The following is a 27,712-nucleotide window of genomic DNA, read 5'->3' as shown; positions in this document are numbered from 1 at the left end:
AGATGAGAGGCCCAACTGCAGTTAGAGCCCTGGGTAAAGTCCAGATGTGTGTTGGTTGGAGCCCCGTGCCCAGTTAGCCTGGCATATCCAGATGAATAGACAAGGCTGTCAGATCAGAGGAGTCAGACGGGAGGGGAGCTAAGTCATGGGTAGAAGCCTAGGTGGCAGTCAGCAGCACAGCAGGGCCCTCTGCAGGATGCAGAGGAGTCAGACTGAGACTCAGAGGTGGGAATATGACTTCTGCACTCTGGGCAGGGGAGGGGTTGGCTGTGGAGTAGAGTGGTGTTTGAGACATGACAGTCTGAGCCCAGCAGGGAGAGTGTTTCTCAAACCGGTTCAGGCTGGCTAAAACCGGTTGAGACCAGTTCCAACCAGTTAAAACTGGTTCAAACCGTTTCAGGCCAGTTCAAACCAGTTCAAGTTGGTTAGGACTGGTTCAGACCGGTCCAAGCCGGTTCAGACTGGATCAGACCAACTCAAACCAATTCAGGCCAGCTAAAACTGGTTCAGGCCAGTTCAGACCGATTAAAACCAGTTCCGACTGGTTAAGGCTGATTTAGACCGGTTCAGACTGGTTCAGACCGGCTCAGTTGGGTTTATGCCAGTTCAAGCCAGTTCAGACCCGTTCAAGCCAGTTAGAACGTGTTCAGGCTGGTTCAGACCAGCTCAGTCCGGTTCAGACCGGTTCAAGCTGTTTCAGACCAGTTCAAACCGGTTAATCCAGGCACAAAGAGACAACTTTTTTTGTGGTGATTCCACTTACACTAGGTACCATCTGTCAAATCCATAGAATGAGGAAGTAGGACAGAATTTGCCCCAGGCAAGCAGGACGAGAGGCCAGGGTATCAGTGTCTAGGAGAGCAAGGCTCCTGTCTGTGATGATGATAGCTTTGGAAATGACCAGTGGTTAACAACAATTGGATGCATGGCTGCAATGCCACTCAGCTGTGCACTTAACAAGAGACTAAAATGCTAAGTTTTCCACATATATTTTGTTACATATACACAAAAAAGCATTCAAAATTTTCAGTTGTCCTTTAATATAGATTAAACCACTAATAGATGAGTTTGACCTAAATGTAGGGATAAGTCCCGCCCCTTAGGGGGCATGTTCGCCTCAGGCTAATGTTTACCTATAAATCTGGAGAGCATGCTCGCAGCAGCACTTGCATCTGCTTTCCTGGTCTCTGCCGGAACGGTGGTTCTGTAAGTCTATTTCCCCATTAAAGCTGTATATATTTTTAACAAAAAAAAAAAAAAGAAGAGGGAATGATGGGATAATAGATTTATAATTGTGAGTTACTGTTTTTAGACAAATATATTGATATCGATTCTTGTATATTGTATTCTTGTATATTGATACAAAGTTATTGTATTGACTATTGTATGCATGCATGTTTCTACCTCTGCTTAAAAAATTTTTGTATTGACATATATTGTATTGATATATATATATATTGTATATATTTACCATATTGCAGTGTACATTTCTACCTCTGATTAAGATACTTATATAATGTTTGTGTATTGATATATATTTACCATATTGCAATGTATATTTGTACAGTGTTTATATTTGGAGGTCATTATCCTCATTTGTTACACAGTTGTTTATTGTCTTTGTCTTTAAGTTAGATAGATATTGAGAATTATATAGATTAATAGTCATCTAAGTTTGTAATTTATAATTAGACTAATCAGGTTCTTTAGATATATAGAGATTATACTCAGTATAGATAGATAATCTTCAACCTCTTCAAAGAGCTGTAGAAAATGGCCTTTAGTCTAACTCAGAGTTTTGTGATAGTGAGACACAATTGCTCCTGGTAACACCACTCTATTCCTGAGAGAATGTTGAGCACCAAAGACACTCCACCTGGAGCCTTTCTTTTTGGCAGAACTGGCCTTTGGGCAAAGAAATGCCCAAGATCTCAACCACTGACAGAGATACAGAGCGTGCATCAATGGATAAAACAGGACTGTCATATCCTGCCAAGACAGGGTAAGATAGTTTTGAAAAGTTCCTTGCCTTTAATAATGGTATGTCAGTTATGTTACGCCTTAGCCAAAGTTGGTTGACTCAACATTGCAAACGAGACTTTGGGTAATTGCGCAGGTAGTCAGTTGTCTCTGTCAATTGTTGCACATTTTGGATATATCTCGTTTGTTAAGTAATATTTATTCCCTTCTCAGATCTTTTTTTTTTATAGATTAATACTTTTTTATTTATTTATTTTTTATTCTTTTTTAATTAAAATTTCCACCTGCTCCCCGTTTCCCATTTCCCTCCCCTCCTCCCAAATATTGCCCCCTCCCCCCACTCCCCTCACTCTATCCCCACTCCTCTTCTCCTCCCCCCACACCATTCCCCCTCCCTCTCGATACTGAGGAGCAGTCCAAATTCTCTGCCCTGCGGGAAGACGAAGGTCTTCTATCTACGTCCAGGAAGGTGAGCTTCTAAACAGGCTAAGCTCCCACAAAGCCAGTTCATGTATTAGGATTGAAACCTAGTGCCATTGTCCTTGGCTTCTCATCAGTCTTCATTGACCGCCATGCTCAGAGAGTCCGGAATCAACCCATGCTTATTCAGTCCCAGACCAGCTGGCCTTGGTGGGCTCCTAATAAATCAGTTCCACTGTCACAGTGGGTGGGTGCATCCCTCGTGGTCCTGATTTTTTGCTCTTGTTCTCCCTCCTTCTGCTCCTCATTTGGACCTTAAGAGCTCAGACCGTTGCTCCAAATTGAGAATTTGTCTCTACCTCGATCCATCGCCAGATGAAGGTTCTAAGGTGATATGCAAGATATTCATCAGTATAGGATAGGGTCATTTCAGGTTCCCTCTCCTTAGTTGCCCAAGGTACCAGCTGGGGACATATTCCTGGACACCTGCGAACCCCTCTAGAGTCAAGTCTCTTGCCAACCCTAAGATGGCTCCCTTAGATAGGATATATACTTCGCTGCTCCCGTATCCATCCTTCCTATATCCCAACCATCCCAATCCCCCGAGCTCCTCCCATCCTCCCCTTCCCATATTTCTCATCCCATTTCCCCTTTGCCCCATGCCACCTCACCCGCGAGTTCCCAGTTTTTGCCCTGCAATCTTGTCTACTTCCCCCTCTCCATGCGGATGACTATAGGATTTTCTTTGGGTTCACTTTCTTATTTAACTTCTATAGGATCACGCATTATATGCTTAATGTCTTTTATTTATGGCTAGAAACCGATTATGAGTGAGTACATCCCATGTTCCTCTTTTTGGGTCTGGGATACCTCACTCAGGATAGTGTTTTCTATTTCCATCCATTTGCACGCAAAATTCGAGAAGTCATTGTTTTTTACTGCTGAGTAGTACTCTAATATGTATATATTCCACACTTTCTTCATCCATTCCTCCATTGAAGGGCATCTAGGTTGTTTCAAGGTTTTGGCTATTACAAACAATGCTGCTATGAACATAGTTGAACAGATACTTTTGTCATTTGATGTGGCATCTCTTGGGTATATTCCCAATAGTGGTATTACTGGATCTTGGGGTAGGTTGATCCCAAATTTCCTGAGAAATCGCCACACTGATTTCCAAAGTGGTTGCACAAGTTTGCATTCCCACCAGCAATGAATGAGTGTGCCTCTTTCTCCACAACCTCTCCAGCAAAGGCTATCATTGGTGTTTTTGATTTTAGCCATTCTGACAGGTGTAAGATGGTATCTCAAAGTTGTTTTAATTTGCATTTCCCTTATCACTAAGGAGGTTGAGCATGACCTTAGGTGTCTTTTGGCCATTTGAATTTCTTCTGTTGAGAATTCTCTGTTCAGATCAGTGCCCCATTTTTTTATTGGGTTCATTAGCATTTTAAAGTTTAGTTTCTTGAGTTCTTTATATATTTTGGTGATCAGACCTTTGTCTGTTGCAGGGTTGGTGAAGATCTTCTCCCAGTCAGTGGGTTGCCTTTTTGTCTTAGTGACAGTGTCCTTTGCTTTACAGAAGCTACTCAGTTTCAGGAGGTCCCATTTATTCAATGTTGCCCTTAATGTCTGTGCTGCTGGGGATAAACGTAGGAAGTGATCTCCTGTACCCATAAGTTGTAGAGTACTTCCAACTTTTTCTTCTATCAGGTTCAGTGTGTTCAGACTAATATTGAGGTCTTTAATCCATTTGGACTTGAGTTTTGAGCATGGTGATAGATATGGATCTATTTTCATTCTTCTACACGTTGACAACCAGTTCTGCCAGCACCATTTGTTGAAGATGCTCTCTTTTTTCCATTGAATACTTTTAGCTCCTTTATCAAAAATTAGGTGTTCATAAGTTTGTGGGTTAAAATCAGGGTCTTCTACTCGGTTCCATTGATCGACTTCTCTGTTTTTATGCCAATACCAAGCTGTTTTCAATACTGAGGCTCTGTAATAGAGTTTGAGGTCAGGGATGGTAATGCCTCCAGACGATCCTTTATTATATAAGATTGTTTTGGCTATCCTGGGTTTTTTGTTTCTCCATATAAAGTTGATTATTGTCCTCTCAAGATCTGTGAAGAATTTTGATGGGATTTTAATGGGGATTGCATTGAATCTATAAATTGCCCTTGGTAGAATTGCCATTTTTACTATGTTGATCCTCCCTATCCAAGAGCAAGGGAGATCCTTCCATTTTCTGGTATCCTCCTCAATTTCTTTCTTCATTGACTTAAAGTTCTTGTCAAATAGATCCTTTACTTCCTTGGTTAGGGTTACCCCAAGATATTTTATGCTATTTGTGGCTATCGTGAAGGGTGATGCTTCTCTGATTTCCATCTCTGCTTCCTTATCCTTTGTGTATAGGAGGGCAACTGATTTTTTGGAATTGATCTTGTATCCTGCAACGCTACTAAAGGTGTTTATCAGCTGAAGGAGTTCTTTGCTGGAGTTTTTGGGGTCGCTTATGTACACTATCATATCGTCTGCAAATAATGAAAGTTTAACTTCTTCCTTTCCGATTTGAATCCCTTTGATCCCCTTATGTTGTCTTATTGCTATTGCTAGAATTTCAAGCACTATATTAAAGAGGTATGGAGAGAGTGGACAACCTTGTTGTGTTCCTGATTTTAGTGGAATAGCTTTGAGTTTCTCTCCATTTAATTTGATGTTAGCTGACGGCTTGCTATAAATAGCTTTTATTATATTTAGGAACGACCCTTGTATTCCTAATCTCTCTAAGACCTTTATCATAAAGGGATGTTGAATTTTGTCAAATGCTTTTTCCGCATCTAATGAAATGATCATATGGTTTTTTTCTTTCAGATTATTTATATGATGGATTACATTGATAGATTTTCGTATGTTGAACCAGCCCTGCATCTCTGGGATGAAGCCTACTTGATCATAATGGATAATTTTTCTAATGTGTTCTTGGATTCGGTTTGCCAGTATTTTATTGAGTATTTTTGCGTCGATGTTCATGAGTGAGATTGGCCTGTAGTTCTCTTTCTTGGTTGTGTCTTTGTGTGGTTTTGGTATCAGAGTACTTCAGCTTCATAAAAGGAATTTGGCAATGACTTCTCTGTTTCAATATTGTGAAATACATTAAGGAGTATAGGTATTAGGTCTTCTTGGAAGTTCTGGTAGAATTCTGCATTAAAGCCGTCTGGACCTGGGCTTTTTTTGGTGGGGAGGTTTTTTATAACAACTTCTAATTCTTCGCAACTAACAGGTCTATTTAGATTGTTCACCTGGTCCTGGTTTAACTTTGGTATATGGTACTTATCTAAAAAAGTGTCCATTTCTTTTACATTTTCCAATTTTGGGGCATACAGGTTTTTGTAGTAAGATCTAATGATTCTCTGAATTTCGTCTGTGTCTGTGGTTATGTCTCCCTTTTCATTTCTGATTTTGTTAATTTGCCTATTCTCTCTCCGCCGTTTGATTAGTTTGGATAGGGGTTTATCAATCTTATTGATTTTCTCCAAGAACCAGCTTTTTGTTTCATTGATTCTTTGGATTGTTTTCTGTGTTTCTATTTTGTTGATTTCAGCCCTCAATTTGATTATTTCCAGTCTTCTACTTCTCCTAGGTGAGTCTGCTTCTTTTCTTTCTAAAGCTTTAAGGTGGGCTATTAGGTCTCCAATGTGTGCTTTCTCTGTTTTCTTTATGTGGGCACTTAATGCTATGAACTTTCCTCTTAGCACTGCTTTCATAGTGTCCCATAGGTTTGAGTATGTTGAGTCTTCGTTTTCATTGAATTCAAGAAAGACTTTAATTTCTTTCTTTATTTCTTCCTTGATCCAGGTGTGGTTCAGTAGTTGACTGTCCAATTTCCATGAGTTCATAGGCTTTCTGGGGATAGCATTGTTGTTGAATTCTAACTTTAATCCATGGTGATCTGATAAGACACAGGTGGTTACCGATATTTTTTTGTAACTGTGTAAGTTTGCTTTGTTACCGAGTATGTGGTCTATTTTCGAGAAGGTTCCATGAGCTGCAGAGAAGAAGGTATATTCTTTCTTATTTGAGTGGAATGTTCTATAGATGTCTGTTAAGTCCATTTGATTCATTACCTCTCTTAATCCTCTTATTTCTCTGTTAGGTTTCTGTCTGATTGACCTGTCCATTGGTGAGAGAGGAGTGTTGAAATCTCCTACTATTAGTGTGTGTGGTTTGATGACTGCCTTGAGTTTTAGTAATATTTCTTTTACATAAGTGGGTGCTTTTATATTAGGGGCATAGATATTCAGGATTGAGACTTCATCCTGGTGAATTGTTCCTGTTATGAGTAAAAAATGTCCATCTCCATCTCTTTTGATTGATTTTAGTTTGAAGTCAACTTTCTTAGAAATTAGTATGGCCACACCTGCTTGTTTCTTAGGTCCGTTTGCTTGATAACCCTTTTCCCAGCCCTTTACTCTGAGTAGATGTCTGTCTTTGTGGTTGAGGTGTGTTTCTTGTAAGCAACAGAATGTTGGATCCTGTTTTCGTATCCAATCTCTTAGCCTGTGCCTCTTTATAGGTGAGTTGAGTCCATTGATATTAAGTGATATTAATGACGAGTGGTTGTTAACTCCGGTCATTTTTCCTTTCTTTCTTTCTTTCTTTTGGTAGTAGAGTTTGTGTGTTTCCCTTCTTCAAGTTGTGCTGGTGAAGGGTCATTAGATGTCTGAGTTATTGTGGGCATTGTTGGACTCCTTGGTTTGTGATTTTCCTTCAATTACTTTCTGAAGGGCTGGATTTGTGGCTACGTATTGTTTAAAATTGTTTTTATCCTGGAAAATTTTGTTTTCTCCATTTATAGTGAACGAAAGCTTGGCTGGGTATAGTAGTCTGGGCTTGCATCCATGGTCTCGTAGTTTCTGCAGTATATCTATCCAGGACCTTCTGGCTTTCATGGTTTCCATAGAGAAATCAGGTGTAAGTCTGATAGGTTTACCTTTATAGGTAACTTGACCTTTTTCCTTTGCAGCTCTTAATATTCTTTCTTTATTCTGTATGTTTTGTGTTTTGATTATTATATGACGAGGAGATGTTTTTTTTTGATCCAGTCGATTTGGTGTTCTGTATGCTTCTTGGACCTTCAAAGGAATATCTTTCTTAAGGTTGGGAAAGTTTTCTTCTATAATTTTATTAAATATATTTTCTGGACCATTGAGCTGTAGATCTCCTTCTTCTATCCCTATTATTCTTAGGTTTGGTCTTTTTATTGTGTCCCAGATTTCCTGAATGTTTTGTGATGAGAATTTGTTGGTTATGCTGTTTTCTTTGATGAGAGTGTTTATTTTCTCTATGGTATCTTCAGTGTCTGAGATTCTTTCTTCTTTCTCTTGTAATCTGTTGGTGGTACTTGTCTCTGTAGTTCCTGTTCGTTTATTCAAATTTTCCATCTCCATTCTTCCCTCGGTTTGTGTTTTCTTTATTACTTCCACTTCATTCTTCAAGTCTTGAACCGTTTCCCTTACCTGTTTGATTACTTTTTCTTGTTTCTCTTCGTTTTCTTGGGTATCTTTGAGAGATTTATTCATTTCCTCTACCTTTTTGTTTGTAATCTCTAATTGGTTGTGGCAGTTTTTCACCTCCTGTTTAAGGTCCTCTATTATTTTCATAAAATTCACTTTTGAGTCAAATTCTTCTAATTCTTCTGGATTAGGGTGTACACTTCTCATTTCGGGATTCCTGGATCCTGGTGATGTCACGTTGCCTTTCAAGTTGTTGGGGGAATTCTTGCATTGGCGCCTGCCCATCTTTTCCTTCAAATGGAGCCAGGAGAGGCCTGATGTCTTGGACCAGTCTTTGCTGTGACTAACTCTCTAGGTGTATCTCCTCAGTGTAGGGGCAGGAACCGTTCCCTTCCAGATGAACTCCTCAACACCAAAACATGGATGCGTGGTATTCCAATGACCCGCGTAAAGAAGGCCGAATGCAAGGGGTCGGGCGGGGTCGAGTAGAACACAGGTGACACTGCAGTACAAGCTGGAGGTGCCTGCGCTCCCTTTCGGGGGTTGCTGAGGCCTGCCCGCTAGGCAGGCACTCACTGCTCTGGTTGGGTAGCCTTAGTGTAGGGGCGTTTGTGCTCTCTACCGGGACCGTCCGCCCCAGGATAGTACACACTCACCCGTCCCGATGAAACTTCTCGGCACCTACACAGGAACTCCTGGATGCCCCAATGAGCTAGAGACTAAGGGAAGTAGGGCGCAGGCAGAGCAGGTCCAGGAGATCACAGCAGAGACTGCAGCCCCAGCAGCAGGGGCCCGCTTTCCCTGGCGGGGACCTTGAGGCCTGCCCTCTAGTCAGGCACTCACTGCTCTGGGCTGGTAGCCTTAGTGAAAGGGCAGGAAACTGTTCCACAGCTAAGGACCTTGCAGACAAGGCAGGCTTGGGGGTGGGGGTGGGGGCGGGTGTGTAGGAGAGAAAGCCCTGCAGCAGGAGCTGGGGGAGGGGCGTTTGTGCTCTCTACCGGGACCCTCTGCCCCAGGATAGCACACACTCACCCGTCCCGATGAAACTTCTCGGCACCTACACAGGAACTCCTGGATGCCCCAATGAGCCAGGGACTAAGGGAAGTAGGGCGCAGGCAGAGCAGGTCCAGCAGATCACAGCAGAGACTGCAGCCCCAGCAGCAGGGGCCCGCTTTCCCTGGCGGGGACCTTGAGGCCTGCCCTCTGGTCAGGGACTCACTGCTCTGGGTTGGTAGCCTTAGTGAAATGGCAGGAAACTGTTCCACAGCTAAGGACCTTGCAGACAAGGCTTCCCCTTCCTTCCTTCTTTCCTTCATTCCCCGCTCTTTTCTTTATCCTCCTTCCTCTCCCTCCATTCTCCCCCCTCAGTTTGTCTGTATTTTTCTTCCTTTTCTTTTAACGAGTATACAGAATGGTTGTAAATGTCAGAACGCAGTACACACCCCTCTCCTAAGTTGTGTGCACATTGTAAAATGGTCCTGAGGCTGTTATACACTTGCTTTGGATTTCCTTATTCTCTCCCCATCCCTGCAGTGCCTAACTGACATTTATTGCAGTCTTTTCCTCCTTTTTGTCCATAATATCATAAACATTTCTTTTTTCCCCTGCAAGGCATCTCTTAGTTTACCTCCATTCTGACGGCTTTCAGGCTTTCAGTAGGCTGTGGGTGCTTATATGTGTGATGCTTAATCCTCTTTTATGAAGCGAGATTATGGGTTAAGAACCAAGAGACTGTCTTAAAATCGAGAATCCCAAAAACTACTGATTAGCAGCAACAGCTGTTAAGCACCGTCACTACCTTATTTATTATTGCAGACAGCTAGTATTGACATTTTAGGGTCTGAATGTTTGTGTGCTCCCAAGCTCGGCCAGTTGACCCCTAATCAGAAGGTGACGGTATTATGATGTGTTACCTTTTGGAACACAGTTGGTCACAACATCAGGACTCAGGAACGGGATCTGTATCCTTATGAAAGGAGTGGTCCTCAGCCCCATCTCACCACTGTGCACTTGCATCCAAACTGTTGAAGCAGAGTCTGATAGCCTTCAGATTTAAGTTCTTGTGAGGACCAGGGGAGGACAGCCATAGATGAGTCAGAAAGAAGGCTCTCAGCTGGCCCCAAGACTGACCTTGACTCTGGAGTGCCCAGTCCATTTGCATTTCCTGTGAATCACCTCACCTAAGTTCTGTGCCAGGAGCCTGACTGGACAGAGAGACACGTATGTGGCTGTAAACACTATTTGTGTGAACCACCTTTTTCTCTTTAATTACTTCTCAGGAATATGAAACTTTGCTAATGAAGGTAAACTCTTCTAACAGCAATGTTACAGTCAACAAATATAAAAAGAACGAGAAAAAGCACAGTATATTTCTTAACTCCTTAACTCAAAGTTGTTAATCCAACATAATCAACATTAATAGATGCTAAAGTAATTACACATGCCACAGGGTGCTGTTAGCTACAGATTACTTCCTGGCCATGAGAGGAAAGGGTATCTATGTACCAAGGGAGTCAGGCAGGCTGCCACAACCTATTGATAGATCCACTTGATATCTTTGAAATGGGTCCATCTTGCCACTGTGTACCTTCTGGAGTGAAGTTCTCTCTCTCTCTCTCTCTCTCTCTCTCTCTCTCTCTCTCTCTCGTTTTTTTTTTTCAAGACATGGTTTCTTTGTGTATCTCTGGCTGTCCTAGAACTCGCTCTTTAGACCAGGCTGGTCTCGAACTCACAGAGATCTGCCTGTCTTTGCTTCCCTGAGTGCTGGGATTAAAGGTGTGTGCCACCATCACTTCTATCCAAACTTTTGAACTGGAATCTGACAGCTTTCAGACTAAATATCTATTTTACAGGAAACTTAGGAGGTAAAGAAAAACATTACATAATACCATGATAAAGGAATAAGAAAAACTTAGGATGTGGGATATTTTGAAGCACAAGGAATCCTTTGGAGGTGAGGGATATACTTATAATCATAACTGTGGTGATAAGTCATATAAGTCAGCAGACTTATATTAAAACTCATCAACTTGTACACATTAAACACGGGCAGGTTTGTGTATATAAGTTATAACTCAATAAAGCTGTTAAAACAGATACTTGAGAGATATCCAGTTACTGGAATAAGACCTGTTTTGAACTTGAAAAAGATGTTTTGGAGAAAGTTGGGAAAAGCTGAATATTATAAATAAATATATGTGTGTATGGCATTACACAAAATTCTTTCATGATCTATTTTGATCATGTTTTTCCCTTCTTCATTTTCTCCTGATCCTCCCCCATCTCCCTGCCAACCTAGTTTTATGTTCTCGCTCTCAAATCAAATAAACAATAGCAAAACTCAAGAAACAAACAAACAACACTCCCCTAAAAGACAAAAAGGAAAATCACAACAAACAAACAAAAGGCCAATAAGACAATAAAATGCCCTCCCAAAAGAGAAATGAAACAATCAGTCCCACAGAAATATCACTGAGTTTGTTAGTATTGGACAGCTATTCTTGGGCGCTGGTTCCTGCCCTGAAGTGTGGTTGATAGACCTAGAGAGACTCCATTGGAGAAAACGGATTTTCTCTTTGCCAATGGGTATCAATTTTAGATGATTTCTTGGTTAGGGATGGGAGCCTGAGTCCACTCCCCATCTCAGCACTGGGACCCTGTCTAGCTTAGACCTATGCAGTCCTGTGTGTGCTGCCACACACAGTCTCTGTGTGTTCATGTGTGCATTGGTCCTGCTGCATCTGGAAGACCCTCTTTCCTTGGAGGCTTCCATAATCTCTGACTCCTATAGTCTTTCTGCCCCTTCTTCTGCATTGATTGCTGAGGGGAGGGGTTTGATGGAAACATCCCATTTAGGACTGGGTGCCTGAAGTCTCTCACTCTCTGCACATTATTCAATTGTCAGTCTCTATGTTAGTTCCCATCTACTGCAAGAAGCTTTTCTGGATTTTAAGAACAACAGCAAATGGTGGTCAATGCGGAGGCTCATGCTGGTCAAGGTGCTGAGAGCAAGTGAACTGAGAAGAGTTCACCAGCAAATGGGACACTCCTATCGCCTCACCTAGACTTTGGAAACAGTGTGGCGGGGAGAGGGGGAAAGGACACAAGAGCTGAGCGGAAGAGAAGGGGGCTGTTTGGGCTGTACCATGGCCATAGTGCTCATGAACTCATAACAGATGTTGTTTCTTACTAAGAGCTGCACAAGATGAAGCCAAAAAACATTTGATCATGGATGGGGATGAGCTCATGAAGCCACACCCCCTCGGGGGAGTTAATGGCCAGCAAGGGCTGCTATGGGAGAGAAAGTTATTGTTTTCAGTGATGTAGCCACTGGTGTGTGCTAACGCTGTGGTGGATAGCTGGATAGCTTCACACCCATGCCCATGGGAGTGGCCCTGGTTAAAACCAGTGGGTCACAAAGCAAAAACAAAGCAAGTGGTCATGAAAGTGGATTGGGAGTTAAGGGGAAGAAGGAAGGGATAAGTAGAGGTGGGAACAAAAGAGTGGAGGTGGTGGAGGAGTGAGTATGACCACAATGTGCTATACATATGTAGGACATTGTCTAAGAATAAATGCATACATGGGAGGTTGTCTAAGAACAAATATATACACAGGACGTTGTCTAAGAACAAACAAAAAAAAGAGTTGGAACTGGAGAGTGGTTAAGAATGCTTACTGCTCTTCGAGAGGACCCAAGTTCAGTGTCCAGAACCAACACTGGGGTTATCAAAATCACAGGGCATGTGCACACACGTGCACACACACACATACACACATGTTTAAAATATACATCTTTTGAAAAAGAGTTATCAAATTGGGGTGACAAATGTAGATCAGTTATAAGTAATTGCCTACCTGGCACATATAATCCACTGGGTTGGATCCCTAGCATGCTTGCATGCATTTGTATATATGTATATAAATCTGAACTGGAGGAGAAACAGCTTATTCAACATGTGTGACTTATTTAATGATCATAGGATACTTTTTTCTTTGCCAATAAACAAAATTTTGTTTAAAGAATGGTATTGTCCTGTGTAAAATTTAAGAAGAAAAAAGATATATGTGTAAAGAATGGTATTGTTGTGTGTAAAATTTAAGAAGAGAAAAGATATATGTGTATTTTTTAAGCCACCAAGAGGAAATTGCTTTTTACAAGCATATTAAAATATACAAATAAATCACAATAAGACACTACTTTTGGCTTTCCTCATTCATAATGTTTTATGACAAAACTCTAAGACAAAGGTAAAGCACCATTTAAAAAAATATTTTAGCCAAAACGAACTAAATAGGGAAATTTAGTCCAAAGGTAACTGTTATAATAGATACCTGGTTTTATTATGTCATGCTGCCTATTGGTTATAGATATGCTTGAAAATAGTAGAAAATAAAAACTGAAAAGTGTGTGGGATTCTTGTGGCACAAGAAAATGGGCAGCCAGGTGGTGGCGCACGCCTTTAATCCCAGCACTCAGGAGGCAGAGGCAGGCGGATCTCTGTGAGTTTGAAGGTCAGCCTGATCCACAGAGCATTCCAGGTCAGATAGAACTGCAGTGACACAGAGAAACCCTGTCTTGAAAATAAATGAAAGAAAAAATAAAGACAGGAAGAAAGGAAGGAAGGGAGGGAGGGAGGGAGAGAGGGAGGGAGGGGAGGGAGAGAGGGAGGGAGGGAAGAAGGAAGGAGGAAGGAAGAAAGGAAGGAGGAAGAAAGGAAGGAAGGGAGGGAGGAAGAAAGGAAGGGAGGGAGGGAGGAAGGAAGAAAGGAAGGAGGAAGAAAGGAAGGAAGGGAGGGACGAAGAAAGGAAGGGAGGGAGGGAGGGAGGGAGGGAGGGAGGGAGGGAGGGAGGTCACTTCCCACCTTTGCTGCTTTCCTATAGGTCAGAAATGTGCTACATGCAGGGGAGCTGAAGGACTTCCCAATGGAACTGTGACCGCAGCAGCGGGTAGTTAGCAGTGTGGTCACTTGTGCTCGCGAATCCATGACTAGAAAAATTGTCACAAATAATTTCTATTTTAAAATAAAGTAAATGATATATCCTCATCACAAAAAATATGTTCAAATGCAGGAGAACGGTATTGTGCAGGGAATACCTTGTCTGTCCAGGCCTTCTGAAGAGCTAATCAATCCTGTTCTATCTTTACTTTTGATGTTTTTTGAGCCAGGGTCTCACTGTAGAGCCCAAGATGGCCTTGAACTCACTGGCTCAGGCTGGCCTTGAACTTTCTCTGATCCTCCTTCCTCAGTCTCCTGGATTACAGGCATCAGCTACCACCCCAGACTTTGTCCCTGATTTAGTCCATTATAAATTCAATTCCATGCCTCCGTCTACTTATTGATCATAGTGACACTGGAGGGAGTCACTGGGTGGCTGTTGGGAAAGAGGAGGAGTCTCCATCCCACACCTCTCCCGTATGGTGAAGTTCACCCTTGAATTATTACGTTTGGTGTCGCTACTGTCTTTATGAGCCTTAGATGGTGTGGTGGTTTAAAAGAAAATGGCCCCCAAAGAAAGTAGCACTCTTAAGAGGTATGAGTTTGTTGGAGTAGATGTGGCCTCGTTGAAGGAGGTATCACTGTGGAGGCAGGCTTTGAGGTCTCATACATGCTTAAGATACTGCCACGTGTCTTAGACCACTTCCTGTTGCCTACACGTCAAGAAGTAGGATACCTGGCTACTTCTCCAGCACCGTGTCTACTTGCATGCCAATCATTTGTGTCGATTCTCCTTCCACCATGCAGAGCTTGGGCTTGAGCTTGGGTTCTTGGTTACAGGCTTGGAGGCAAGCACCTATACCCACTGAGCCATGCCCTGGGACGCACGTTATCTGTATTTGTTTTCGGACACAGCATTGTCAGATTTTCATCACTTTTTCATTACCTTTTGTCCCTTCCACTTGAGCAATGCTTTGTCATATCCAGAGGCCCAGCTCTCAGCGGACCATACCAAATAAAGATATGGGTTTTTTTTTGTGTGTTTTTTTTTCTTTTCCTCTCATTGCCATATTTTAAACAACCTTGAGTGTGTTAGTCTGGAACTTTCCATCTAACATTACACCTGATCTTAAACAAAAGTTGCTTGTTATTGTCCTCTGTGTGCACTTGTGAATGCGGCTGTCTGCCTTCTGTCTCTCTGCCTCGCCCACCCTTGTCTTTGGGTTAATGATTACTGACAAGTGATGCTTACAGAGCAGCTTGGAGGGGTACTGCTGTGGCCTCCATAGCTTTATTGTATCCTCTGAGTAATATTGTCTTCTGAAATTCTTCCTTCCTGGTGTTCTTAAAGCTAATGGCCCTCTGGGTGCCCATGATGGTGCTAGGTTTTGTGGAGAAGCAGGGAGTATAATGTCTCTACAACTCTCTGCCATTTTATTGTATTTTAACAGAGGCAGGCTTCTTGAACCCATGATTCACAGAAATATATTGTATTCACTATTTATGTTGGAGATCTAGCTCAGACAGCTAGACTTCCTTATTGCATTCAATGCTGTCATGCAATCATATAATTTACAGTTAGAATGGTCAGCAAAGAATAATCTATTTTAACCTGGGATATGATACCAGGTTCCCATTGGGAGTCATGATTTTCAAACGTTAGCATACTTTATAGTCATATAGAGAGTTTTCCAACAAATGAGTCATAGGGTGCCATTCATTTTAGACCTGATGTGAGATGTTGAAATCCCCAATCATATCCTATCACCTCCGGCAGGGCTCTGAGTTCCCTGTTTGTTCCTCATCTCGCTAATCCCAAACCAAGCACAAGCATACCACACAGCTGTTGGCCATGATGAAACAAAGCTCAACATCACGGCCATGTTATTAGGTCCTCCAATCACAAAAGTTATAAACAAACTCACACCCTTAGCAGGAGACCCAAAGGATAACATGTGTGGACCTTAAAGCCATGGTCCTACACTCCCCCACACGTCATTTCCCATTGTCTGGTGGAGCTGTTTCCTCTATACCTTCTGGCAATCTCCTACCAGCACCCGGATCCTCTCTGTAACCTATCAGTAAGGCAGTTGTGTAAATTCTACGCCTCCTTGGTTCTCACCTGATGCTCATTGGCACCTCTTTCTGCCCCCAACAGGCTCCCCAAATGAGCCCATATCTCGGCTTATGGTCACTCTGGACAGAAAGACCTCAAGATCAGATTAGAAAGAAACTAACAATAAAAATTACAAGCAAGTGCTTCTTGCAAGTTAGGTCCACCGACAGTAAATCCCTAGCTGCTTTCACCTGACAAAGCTTTGCCTTCATGGGCAGGCATTTTAGCTGTGTGGAGAACTGTATTCAGAGATACCTTTGGGAAGAAATATACATTTTTTAAAGAACATTTTGAAAGCTCCTCAGACACCACTTGTTATTCTACTCTCCAGCTCCCATACTGAAAGAAGTCAGCTGGCATTTGAATCACCGCTCATTGGCTACATCCATTATCTGTCTCTTCTGACTGCTTCCCACACCCTCTTGTTTCCCGTGGGTACCATCATATGTACAAGAGGTTTACATTAAATGTATCCTCCCCAAGTCTCTGTAAAGTCTCTGAAATCTATACATGTAAGACTTTCTCTATGTCTAAAGTAGTTACGTTATTATTTATTTATTTATTTATTTATTTATTTATTTTGATTTTTCGAGACAAGGTTTCTCTGTAGCTTTGGTGCCCGGTCCTGGAACTAGCTCTTGTAGACCAGGCTGGCCTCAAACTCCCAGAGATCCGCCTGCCTCTGCCTCCCGAGTGCTGGGATTAAAGGCATGCGCCACCACTGCCTGGCTAGTAGTTATGTTATTTATTTTTAGCCGTCTGCATGCACTTGTGTCTGTATGGAGGTTAGTGTATGCACATGGCACCCATGGAAGCCAGAAGGGAGTCACAGGTCCTCTGGAGCTGGAGTTCCAGGAAGCTGTGAGTTATCTGATGTGGGTGTTTGGAACTCAAGTGTGGTCCTCTGCAAGAACACTACATACTCTTAACCACTGAGCCATCTCAATAAGTTGTGTTTCTGATGATATTTCCTTTATTCTCTCTATTCCTCTTCTGGAGCTCTTTTTATCTAGTTTTATTGATGTCTATCAGTTTATCTATCAGTTCAAAAAAATCTTCGTTATCGTCAGTCTATCATTGCACGTGAGGCCCACTGAACAGGAGGGAAATTATGCCTGGTATTAAAAACCTAGCCAGCTTTCTGGGGCTAGTAAGCTCATGGTCTTAGAAGAGAATCTGCTACTGTCACTTTGCTAGACCAGCACAATACCCAACTAAATCCTAAGTCTCACCCTTATCCCCACAGACAGCTGCAGCTATCACATCCCAAAAGCTTCTCTTTACAATAAATGGAGACCTTTGCAGGAAACCACAGCCTAACACAGTGCAGAGGTCAACAGATCTTGTGGACCCTAACCCCTGTAGAGACATCTACATCATTTCTCCTGAACTTATGGCTCAGGGAACATTGAGAAAGAGAAAGCAGAAAGAGTGTAAGAACCAGAGGGTCAGGAAGTCTGCTGTCAAATAGTCTCTCCCAGAAATATCTGTCTAAATAAGACCCAAAGAATGGAAATATCAACACATATACTGATGTGGAAAAAGGAAAATCTCATGGGGTCACACTCCTGGAAAAAAAACTATAGGCAACCAACGACTGCTGAGGGAGAGAGAAACAGCTTCTTCCAGGAATGAGTCCCCTGAGTGGTTAACCAACACAAAGTGGCCAGTCTTGAAACACACACACACACACACACACACACACACACACACACACACACACACACACACGTGAAAGCCATGGCTTGCGTGTGGTAGTTAGAGGCCAACTTGCAGGAATCAGTTTGTCCCTTCCACCATGTGGGCTGTAGGGCTTGAACTCAGGTGGTCGGCTCACCTGCTGAGTCATCCCAATGGCACCTGTGTTCAGTGGCCTTTTTTTTTTTTTTTTTTTTTAATGAAACTAAGCTGTAATTTTCTATTTGAAACACAGTTTCTATTTCTGTGCTGGTATTTTCTATTTCATGTACTATAAGCATACTTTTTCTTTCCATAATTCAGAATAATTTGAAGTCTACTCATTTCGATATCTGAGTCACTCTTTCCCCAGGGAACATCTTTGTTGCCGTGGGAATGGATCCACTCTTTCCTGTTTCTAAAAACACAAAGAGAAATAAAAACAAGCGATGCCACTAAAAAATCCCAAGAGCTACGGACGGAGATGGGTGACGTACACGTGTGCAGCTAGTAGTAAGGAAGCCCACGGATTGGCGCTCAGCTAGCCCACAGGGAAGTGGAAGTTAGAACAGTAAGGACAAACCGCTGCACGCTGATAAGAATGGCTGAAACTGATAAAGAGAAGCTTGAGAAAGAGGAAGAGTGGGAGGAAATGGGGGCGGAGGGGGAGATGGCTTTTGGAGAGGTTTGCTTTACACACCACTCATCGAAACTGGAAAATAGTTTGGTGGCTTGTTGTTTTCTTTTTGCATTTGTGTATTGTGTGAGTGTGTGTTGTATATACTTGTTAGCACTTCTTATATGAACACGTGTGTGTACATATAGAAGCCAGATGTTGTCTGGCGTCTTTCCTTGATCACTCTCCACCTTTAAGTTTTGAGACAGGGTCTCTCCTTGAACCAGATGCTCACTGATTCGACTAGGTTGGCTGGCCAATTAGCTTCTTTCTTTGTGTACCCCTCCGGTGCTGAGGTATAGTATACCAATATGCCAAGCTCATGTCCTCATGCCTTGTGGAGCAGGCACTATACCAACTGAGCCATCTCCCCAGCCCCTTGAGGTTTCTTGCAAAGCCAAATATTCCATTAAGCATACACACTGGCAATTGTATGGTAGGGTATTCAGCTCAGAGAAAGGAAACTATATTCCCACAAAGCTCTATATATGAAAGTTCATATCAGCTTTATTGGTAATAACCCCTAACTGGAAGAATTGTAGATGTTCTTCAGTGGGTGAAGGGATAACCACACTGCTGTAGATCCATTCCAGAGGTTAGAACTCAGTAATAAAAACAGACTAGCTACCACTACCCAGAAACTTGGGGAAATCTCCATAGAATCATGCAGATTGAAAAAAAAAATCAGACAAACCTAGAAGATCTAAAACCTCACAAATGATATAGTTTTATTTGTATAATACTCCTGAGATGGCAAAATTATTAAAATGGAGAATAGACAAGAGATTGTCTTAGTAGATATGCCAACAATCACATTTTCAGTTATATAACTGAAAATACACATGTGCACACACACACAAACACATACAAGTAAAACTGAACAAATATGGAGTTAAGACTAGTACATTGTCTCACTGTCAGGATCCTGTGTATAAAATATATCACCACGGCTGGATGAGGGATACACGGAGTCTCTGTTTTATTTACTACAACAGCATGTGGGACGGTAGAGGGGTCCGTGGCAGACCCATCAACACGTGGTCGCTTCACTCTCTGAAACACTGGCTAGCTGACCGGGTCTCCTAGGCCGAGTCGTATGTTTATCCTATTATTATTTTTCAGAGTTCCTCTTTCCAGCAAACTCTATTTAGATACAACTTATACATAATAATAACTTTGAAATTACATAATTAAATGCATCTTGACAAAAGCATTGCTAATAATCTCCACGTGAGGCAGCCCCCACAATCAGTATTTCCTTATCCCGCTAGCACTCAGTTCCCAGCCTCGCGATGAAGATAGATTTTGTGATCCCACACTATTGTGTGTTTTAGAGTTTTGTTAAATGGTGATTCCGTCTTGGAGGGGCCACCATGCAGCCTCTCCTCCTGCCCAGTCCTCCTTCTCCTACATTCTTAGCGGCATTGATTCCAGGAGAAGCTCCCAAGAAGTCTTGCTCGCATCTGAATGAACTTTGGAAACCTAATCCACAACACTGATGTGCTATAGATTTGTTTTCAGGCATCAAAGTTTCAAGATTTGATAGTTTATCTTCCAATGGTCCCTGTGCAGGAGGCTTCTGACGCTGCTGGTGAGTCTTCTGATGCTGCTGGTGAGTTATAATCTTTTACTGTTTGGCTTAGTGGACTGGAGGTGGGAGGATGTTGTCCGGCAAGCTTCAGTGAAGCCAGCAGCTTCTCCCAGCACACTGTACTTCACTCCAAGCCTGGCCAACGGGATCAACCAACCACAGGTCAAAGATCAACCAACCAGGCCAAAGCCTCGGAAACTGTGAGCCAAACAGATCTTTATTCCTTATAGTCTGCTTACCTCAAGCGCTAGTCACAGCCACAGAAAATTGACTAACTCCCAGGGTGTGTTAATCTTGATTCATTCCGATCTTTTATCCCATCCAGGATTCCCTGTGTCAGCTCAGTCTGAAGAGTAGTCTTTCTCCAATCATGCAAATATTCTCTTAAAAACCTAAGAGTCCTTCTTCTTTGGGGAAACACCAAATGGAGGAAGACAGTGGGGGCAGCAATAGGGACTTGAGGACCTAGTGGCCCAGGATTAGGAGGCTGGAGCAACTTCCTCGGAGGAGTCCGCAGCCGTTGTAGGGGCCAGTGGTGGTTGAGGCCGCAGGGCTTGTGGAGGTAAACCCAACGGTAAGGACTGGATCCCCATCACCAAGCTGGGCCGCCTGGTTAAGGACATGAAGATCAAGTCCCTGGAGGAGATCTGTCTGTTCTCCCTGCCCATTAAGGAATCTGAAATTATTGATATTTTCCTGGGTGCATCCCCCAAAGATAAGGTTCTATAAAGATCATGCCAGTGCAGAAACAGGTTGACTAGCGGGCCAGGTTCAAGGCCTTGTTGTTAATGGGAACTACAATGGTCACATTGGTCTTCACGTTAAGTGCTCAAAGGAGGAAGCCACTGCCATCCGAGGGGCCATCATCTTGGTCAAGCTTTCCATTGTCTCTGGCGGAACAAGACTGGCAAGCCCCACACTGTTCGATGCAAAGTGACGGCACCACTGTGGCTCTGGTTGATTCGCCTCATTTCTGTCCCCAGAGGCACTGGCATTGTCTCCGCTCCTGTGCCCAAGAAGCTGCTGCTGCTGGCTGGTACTGATGACTGCTACACATCAGCTAGGGGCTGCACTGCCACCCTGGACAACTTTGCCAAGGCTTCCTTTGATGCCGTCTCTAAGACCTACAGCTACCTGACCCCCAAAATCTGCAAAGAGACTGTGTTTACCAAGTCTCATCAGGAATGCACTGACCGTCTTGTGATGTCCTCTGAACCCAGGCACCAGCTGTGACCACTACATAAGAGTTTTCATACAGGAAGAATAAAGTGAATTAAGTGTGTTAGAAACAACAACAACAAAACTAAGAGTAACATCTTTGTTTTGCTTTTATGATTCTCCCACTGGATAGATTTCAAAGTAGCCAGATCAGTTTCTCTTTTCCTGTTAATTGTGTTTTTACACTCTCAAGAAATTCTTAGCTTGCTCCTTTGGTTTAAATCATTCACATAAAGCCTATCAGTTATGTTAGTGGCATTTCATTTGTATTTTAATAAATAAAGCTTGCTTGAGGATCAGAAAAGTAAAACAGCCACACTGGCCAGCCTTACAGACCAGGCCACGACACACACCTTTAATCCCAGGAACCACACTAGGTTGCCATAGAAACCAGGTGGTAGTGATGCACGTTTTTAATCCCAGAAGAGGAATATAAAATGGGAGGAGACAGCTCTCAATCACAGTCTCATTCTGAGATTGCTGGGGGCAGGATTGGCATTTTGGACTGAGGAAGAGGTAAGAGTGAGTGGGCTGTATGCTTTACTTTTCTGACCTTCAGGTTGAACCCTTATTTCTGTCTCTGAACTTGTATTAATCGTGCTTCCCAGTAAGACCTTTATAGCCGGCACTGCCCACATACTGTGCTCATTTCTTATCTAACCAATTTTCTGTTCTTTATTTTAATTCTGTTCTAAGTAATCTGTTGAGTTCACCGTATGAATTTCCATTGTGACAGGTGTTTCTTGGTTATGTATTTGTTTTATGTAAGAATGTCTCTATTCTATTTAATTTTCCTAGTCTATTTTTAAAAAGTGCTCGTGACGAGATAAGGAGTGGAGCAATCCTACCTCAAGTGATTGTGGAAATGGAAACTTCCACAAGGTGTTTGATAATTGACATTTTCAGGGGCATAGGTTTTCTGCTTCTCTTGGTTTTGGAATTGAACAAAACACCACCCTTCCTTTCTTGCTCTGGTAATGTCATTGGTCATGGCTCAGAGACCCAGAGACTTTTGCCAACACTAGGTATGTGGCTAATGATTTACTTTCTCATACACTGTTTACCTATTAAAAATTCCAGTTTCTACACTGTTCCCCTTTAAAGCCATAGCTCCCAATAGGCGGTAATAAGAGTTCATGACCTCTAATTTGTTTAGAGAGTTGGTTATATCTGACCTGTGTTATTTGTATCCTCCTGATCTAGCTAATTCAGTATGTTTAGTGGCTTCCCTGACAAACAAGACAGCTGCCCCAACCTGTATGTTGCTGGTAGTTACTGAACATCTTTCTCTTCTTGTGCTTAGAGGCCTTTGCTTAGTATTTCTGAATGCAGGGTAAGGTTATACAGCATGTTCAAAACAATCTCCTCTGAAAGGTCTTCCAATCTGATCTGCATTTCTGAGAGCAAAAAGGTTCATCTTTTTATTCTCTACTGCTGGATCTTCTCAAATCCACACCTTAGTAATAGTTTTAATCTCCCAATGTTTTTTACAGAAGAATTTCTGATATCTTATCAATAGATAATTTTTCCTCTCACGTAAGTCAAGCTTATGTATTCCATACCTACTTAGCGGTGATGTGAGTGTGGGCAGATCACATCACATCTCTGAGCATGGGTCCCTTGGTGGCAAAGTATCGAGGCTCAGGTCATATCCGTTTCATATCAATAACACAGGACCGAGGTGAGGTAACAATTGCACAAATCTTGGGTTGATACTTGGGGAACAGCAGATATTATGGATGTCAGTAATTAAGTGATCATCATCACCATCACCACCATCATTAACTTCTTTATTATCACCACCACCATCTTCCTTATTGTCCTCGTCATTATTGTCCTCATTTTCATCATCATTCTCATGAACAACGGCAAATACTTCACCCAACGTAATGGAAAAACTTGTAGCAGGCATTTATGGGGAGAGCTTCTAGAAGAGAAAATTAGGCGGCAAACAGGCCAATGCCTTTGTTCGAAACACCGTTTCTATCTACTGGAACTTGAGCTGAGCATTCCTCCATGGGCACCGTTGGCCAATTTGTGGTGCTGCTGGATAGAAGGCTTCTAAAACCTGCTTACTGCGTCCTTTCTCTGCAAGTGATAACCTGCCAACCTCTGAGTGCTAGCAATTTACAAGGTATTGATTTTTCTGACTTTTGCACTACTTCCTAGAACACACACGCACGCACGCGCACACACACACACACACACACGTTGTAAAACTTGTTTCTTCCCTTATACAATTGGATTTCTCTTATTTTCTGTGTTCTGACAGTAGTCCAATTTCGATCTTTGCCCTAGAATTTTAGCACTCTGTTTTCCTTTAAACCAGTTCTTTCAGTGCTAATATCAGCTAATACCCTGAACTCATCTCTACTGATATTAGTGATACCCCAATCCCTTCTCCACGGGCATCAGCTGCTGCTTAAGCCTGTCTTCTTCAATATTGACTAAGGCTTCAAATCTCCTTCACAGAGAATAAGGTAGAAATGTCTTTGGGACACTAACTGGTATTAACAATGAAAGAGTTACCTGAGAAAGAAACATTGCAACACATTTTTGTAGCAAAGATTAAAATAGTTTTAATAAGGCATTAAAGGTCAGTTTAAGATACAATTTATAAATATTCTAGACAACCTGGACCAGCAGGTCATTCTTCAGTAACAGGGTCCTGAAAGAAAAGGGCCAGGAGATTGATGATAAGGAGACAGATAAGTTTTAGACTGGGAGGTCTTGTATAAACCATATCATATACCAAGCAAGTTTATTAAGAAGTACAACACCTTATATTGTATTTTCAGGGAAGAAGTGGGCCAAGGTCAGCAGAAAGTATACAATGGGGTGATATCAGTGAGCTAATAAAACAACATTGCACAGAAGGAAACAGGTATCTCGAGAGAGAGCATTACACATGGGCTTGGGACTGCTAACCATAGCCCCATGTGATGGGAAGGGTTGGGTTCTCATAATCTGAAGTTTGCAATGCCAAGGCCCTGGCACCAGACCGTTACTGGCTTGGTCAAGCATATACCTGGTTTCGAGAAGCAGCTGTGTTCCATCCCGTCAGGCCTCAGGGAAAAGCTCCCAAGGCCCTGGCCCCAGGCTGTTAGTCGATCAGTCAAGCATGTTCCTATGAAAAGGAGCTATGATTCTTCTCCATACTTAAGGGTCGCAGGGAAGCCTTGGATTAGCCCAGACCTCAACACTTGGTTGTTACAGAGGGTAAGTCAATCTGCTGAACACTCTCTGTGAGTGGTCCCTGTCTTGATGCTAAACAATTCAGGAAGCAGTTTCTACCCTTATTTTCATTCTCTGGATGAGGAAAAAAAAATAGACTTAACTGAGTAATTCAGGACTCATAACCTTTTACGGGAATAGACATTATCTATTCCCTGGGGAACATGGTGTAACACTGCAACAGAAGTGGATTCCCAGCCCCGTGGCCTTCTCCCCTGCTCTCAGCCTGTCTCAAACACTTGTTCCAGTACAGTACACAGTATGGGGTGAGGAAGACGTAGACCTCTTAGACCTACATCCCTGGGCTAGTCAAACGTTGCTCAGCTGTCTGCGATGTCTGAGGAAAAGCTGACGGGTGAAGTAAAGCCCCTCAGGCTTCTTCAGTGAGTTCATTCCCAGATTCTTTGCTCCAACAGTGTCCTGGAGCTCTTGCCTGGCCTCCCAGACTCCCGTAAAGATGCTTTTATCTACAATAGATGCTGTTGTGGCAAGCTGACAGTGAAAAGGCTTCCTCCCACAGTCTCGCTGATGTTACAATGGAGTGAATGTCAAACACAGACTTCTTGCCTGTTGGTCCCATGAGTTATCTGGAGAATTAATACACCATATCTGGAGGCAACTATGAGATTGTGTCTCGAAGGAGAGAAAGATTCTCAGTTCCATTCAGTTCTGGGGAAACAAACCGATCTTAAAGGTTTCCATTGGGGAGAGGACAGGTCCGTGTGAGCTACCTGTGTAACTCAAAGCTACCTTGAATCTGGAGGCTGCAAGAGGGAAGGGGAAGACTCAACTCTGAGAGCAGCAAGCTCTTAGCAAGCCTAGCTTATCAACTAGGAAGCAGGGGTGGGCGGGGAGAGGTCTGATTTCTGAGGGGAAAGGGCTGCTAGAGGATCCTCAAATTGTCGATCCTCAAGTTGGATCTTATCAGTATGTGCACTAAGTTTCTTTAGATAAGGAAACAGGTCTGCCCTTTCTTAACTATGAATTTCGGTGTTCTGATGGTGAAACAGAGGTCATAACTATACCTATTAGTAATAGTTTTTAAAATATCATGTGTCATTGTGGTCAAAACAGTAACAGACCAAATGGAAGCGTGAGAGAATGATCAAAATAGATCAAAATGAAGATGTTAATCAAGAAGAGAGTTTCAAATCAATTAGTTCTGTGCAGACCTCAAGAATTTATAAAATGTCTATGCACTTTTTACTTTTATTAACGTAGACAGCACTGCCTACTTTCATGGATGAGGCTCAGGTGGCATATGTGTCTTGATTGAGGCAGAAGAAATCAATAAGTAACAGTTGAAGAGGGGTCTCAACGGTGATCCTTCATCTATCGCTCATTAATTTTAAAATATGCTGTATGGGCAAATATTTCAGACAAACTTTCTATTCAGCAAGCATAAATCTTATTTTCCAAAACAAATAAAAAGGGTGCCTCTCCTCACTTTTCTGTCTATGATTCTGCTTCGTTTTTTGTCCTCGGGTCCCTTTGCACATTTGGTTGGATTTTGTTGGTGTTTTGTTTTGTTTTTGCGTCAGGCTCAGAGTATAGTCCAGGTTGGCTTGGAACCCACTATGGAGCTCAAGCCGCCTCAAACTCACAATCCTTCTGCCTCAGCCTGAGTGCTAGGATTGAAAGCCTGCGCTCCCAGACCTTGCTTCTCTAAACATGTTTTATATATGAAAATTCTCAGTCTATTAAAAATGCAAAGGAATATTTATTATTATAATTATGAACTGGAACAGCAATTATTATGAAAGCTGTTCACTTGATGCATAGAATAATTTACAAGTTCAAAATAGCTAAATAAATGAGTACAAATGAGCAGTTTTCATAAAATGAAGAGAAATTGTGTTAGGTGGATAGCTTTCGGAAGTTACCCTTTTTCTACAAATAAATATTCATAAGAATTTGAAGCAGAATAATAAAATTACTGTGCCATAATTATTTATAGATTTATTCTATGTACATTAAATTAAATAAGGTTTAAGAATGTATTTAAATTTTAATTATGCAGTTCCATGTAAGCCATGGTTCTTCTTTTTTTTTTTTTTGCGCAGTCCTGTGGGGGAGTTCTCACATCTTCTAAGTATGAATTAAGAATGTCAATTTTGTGACCTCTAGATTTTATGGAAAGGCATAACTTTAAAATTAGATATGAAAAACAGGTAATAGGGCTGGAGAGATGACTCCATCTGTAAGGCACTGGCTGTGCAAGCAGGGAGACCTGAGTTGGATGTCTAGACCTTTAATTAAAACAAACAGGGGCTGGAGAGGGGGCTCAGCAGTTAAGAGCACTAGCTGCTCTTCTAGAGGACCCAGGTTCAATTCTTAGTAGCTCCCAGCAGCTCACAACTTATAACTCTAGTTCCAGGTGACAGATCACACTCTTCTGGCCTCTGAGGACACCAGGTACACACAGTAGTGTACAACACCCGTATACATAAAATAGAATAATAAAAATTTAAAAACAGATACACACACACACACACACACCAAACCACTCCCTCCAAAAAACCCTGAGAATAATACCTGACATCCTCTAGTCTCTACATACTTATGCACACACATGTCATATAATTTTAGTATTATGTATTTAGGGTCTATAATCTAGATGCTTGGTATGTCCATTACTACTTGAATACTGTTGTCCCCAGGATCTCTCAGAACAGTGTGCACATATGTATATGTGCATAGGTGTGTATGTGTATCAAGTTTATATATGCATACATAAGGAATATATGTATATATTCGTAAGTTTATCACAGGGCTCTGTCACCACCATCCATTGCTGCAGCTTCTTCCCTATATGACTGACCACCCTACTCACTACTTGATGTGTTTGTTGTGTGTCCCATCTGTGTGCAGGTACATGTGAGTGAGCATGCCCGTGGAAGACAGAAGTCTTCGGTATTGCTCCCCAGGAACCATATCTGGCACGATGTTTTTCAGGCAGAGTCTCTCACAGGCCAGGAAGTCGCGATTAGGCTGGGCGGACTGGTCCGGAAGCCCCAGGGATCTGCTTGCCTCTGCTTCCCTCGCTCTGGGATTGCAGGTGTGTTATACCATGCCTTCCTTCTGTTTCCGAGAGCTTGAATTTAGGTTCTCATGCTTGCAAGGCGAGCACTTTACGAGCTGGACCACCTTACCAGTCCCTTTCCTTGCTATCTTTAACCAAACTCCTCTCCAGTCTGCACGTGTGCTGCGGATGCTCCCCTCTTCTTGCTAATGAGCCACCACTGTGAGACCCCTTTCTCACTGGTTACTGTCACCTCTGCTGTCCATCTACCGGGCTCTGCCATAAGGCACCCTGTACATGGTTAGCTTCTTCATCCTTCCCAGCCT

At 42.4% G+C, this 27,712-nt stretch overlaps 1 protein-coding gene and 1 pseudogene across 4 annotated transcripts in view; one reads left to right on the top strand and one right to left on the bottom strand.

Moving 5' to 3' along the window:
* Positions 1-27,712, bottom strand: part of Nxpe4 (neurexophilin and PC-esterase domain family member 4) — a 292,750-nt gene that overhangs the window by 151,070 nt on the left and 113,968 nt on the right. The gene's annotated exons all lie outside the window — the stretch shown is intronic.
* On the top strand, positions 19,879-21,145 carry LOC130873497 (40S ribosomal protein S2-like; annotated as a pseudogene).

Source organism: Chionomys nivalis, chromosome 4, assembly GCF_950005125.1.
Source record: "Chionomys nivalis chromosome 4, mChiNiv1.1, whole genome shotgun sequence".
NCBI classification, from domain to species: domain Eukaryota; kingdom Metazoa; phylum Chordata; class Mammalia; order Rodentia; family Cricetidae; genus Chionomys; species Chionomys nivalis.
This window is presented reverse-complemented; position numbering and strand designations above follow the sequence as displayed.